Source organism: Bos javanicus, chromosome 9, assembly GCF_032452875.1.
Source record: "Bos javanicus breed banteng chromosome 9, ARS-OSU_banteng_1.0, whole genome shotgun sequence".
Lineage (NCBI taxonomy): Eukaryota > Metazoa > Chordata > Mammalia > Artiodactyla > Bovidae > Bos > Bos javanicus.
This window is the reverse complement of record NC_083876.1, coordinates 68,042,072-68,044,051: the sequence shown is the minus strand read 5'-3', so window position 1 is coordinate 68,044,051 and position 1,980 is coordinate 68,042,072.

Sequence of the window (1,980 nt, the reverse complement as noted above, 5' to 3'; positions counted from 1 at the left end):
TTTCTATCAGTAAATAAATAATAATAAATAAAAATATAGTGAAGACACTAGTCAATGCAGAATAAACAACAGAGCTCCAAGAATTGGAATAGAAGTGAAACTATCTCTGTTTACAGGTGGTATTGCAGTATATTTGGAAAAACCCAAGAGAGCTAATGAAAACACTAGTATCATTTTTAAAATTCAGTAAAGTAATAGAATATTTAACTGAAATCAAATCATAAGCCTTTTTATACACAAACAATAGCTGATGACATGATGTAACAGAAGATAAAACTTCAGTTACATTAATAGCAAAAAAAGAATTCATTTAAGAATACCTAAACAGAAAACGTGTAAAATCTATGTGAAGAAAAATTAAAGATTTTTGAAAGGAAAATCTGAATTAATTTGGAGATTTTTCTTGTTTTTAAATAGTATGAGTGAACATTATAAAACTATCATTTAGTCCCATCTTATTAATGAATTTAGCATGATCATAGTAAGAATAACTTCCAGATGTTCAAGCTGGATTTAGAAAAGGCAGAGGAACCAGAGATCAAATTGCCAACATCCGCTGGATCATCGAAAAAGCAAGAGAGTTCCAGAAAAACATCTATTTCTGCTTTATTGACTATGCCAAAGCCTTTGACTGTGTGCATCACAAAAAACTGTGGAAAATTCTTCAAGAGATGGGAATACCAGACCACCTGACCTGCCTCTTGAGAAACCTGTATGCAGGTCAGGAAGCAACAGTTCGAACTGGACATGGAACAACAGACTGGTTCCAAATAGGAAAAGGAGTACGTCAAGGCTGTATATTGTCACCCTGCTTATTTAACTTACATGTAGAGTACATCATGAGAAATGCTGGGCTGGAAGAAGCACAAGCTGGAATCAAGATTAACAGAAGAAATATCAATAAGCTCAGATATGCAGATGATTCCACCCTTACGGCAGACAGGGAAGAGGAGCTAAAAAGCCTCTTGATGAAAGTGAAAGAGGAGAGTGGAAAAGTTGGCTTAAAACTCAACATTCAGAAAACTAAGATCATGGCATCTGGTCCCACCACTTCATGGCAGATAGATGGGGAAACAGTGGAAAGAGTGACTTTAACTTTTTGGGCTCCAAAATCACTGCAGGTGGTGATTGCAGCCATGAAATTAAAAGACGCTTATCCTTGGAAGGAAAGTTATGATCAACCTAGATAGCATAGTGAAAAGCAGAGATATTACTTTGCCAACAAAGGTCCTTCTAGTCAAGGCTGTGGTTTTTCCAGTGGTCATGTATGGATGTGAGAGTTGGACTGTGAAGAAAGCTGAGCGCTGAAGAATTTATACTTTTGAACTGTGGTGTTGGAGAAGACTCTTGAGAGTCCCTTGGACTGCAAGGAGGTCCAACCAGTCCATCCTAAAGGAGATCAGTCCTGAGTGTTCATTGGAAGGACTGATGGTGAAGCTGAAACTCCAATACTTTGGCTACCTCATGCGAAGAGTTGACTCTTTGGAAAAGACCCTGATGCTGGGAGGGATTGGGGGCAGGAGGAGAAGGGGACGACAGAGGATGAGATGTTTGGATGGCATCACTGACTCGATGGACATGAGTTTGAGTGAACGCCAGGAGCTGGTGATGGACAGGGAGGCCTGGTGTGCTGCGATTCATGGGGTCACAGAGTCGGACATGACTAAGTGACTGAACTGAACTAAACTGAATAAGAATAACAAAAATTTACTTTATGGAGCTGTTCAAGTAAATTTTTGAAGTTTATATGGAAAAAGAAACATAAAAATAGCCATGAGACTTCTAAAAAATGAACAATGAAGGAGGACTTTTAAAACATATTACAAGACTTCTGTAATTAAAACAGTGTGATATTGATTCTTAAATATACAGAAAGACAGAGAAAGTAGTGGGAAAGAATAGAAAGCTCACAAGTAGATGAAAAATCATATGGAAATATAGTAATGAAAAAGATAATATCTCACTGGAATGTCAGATTGT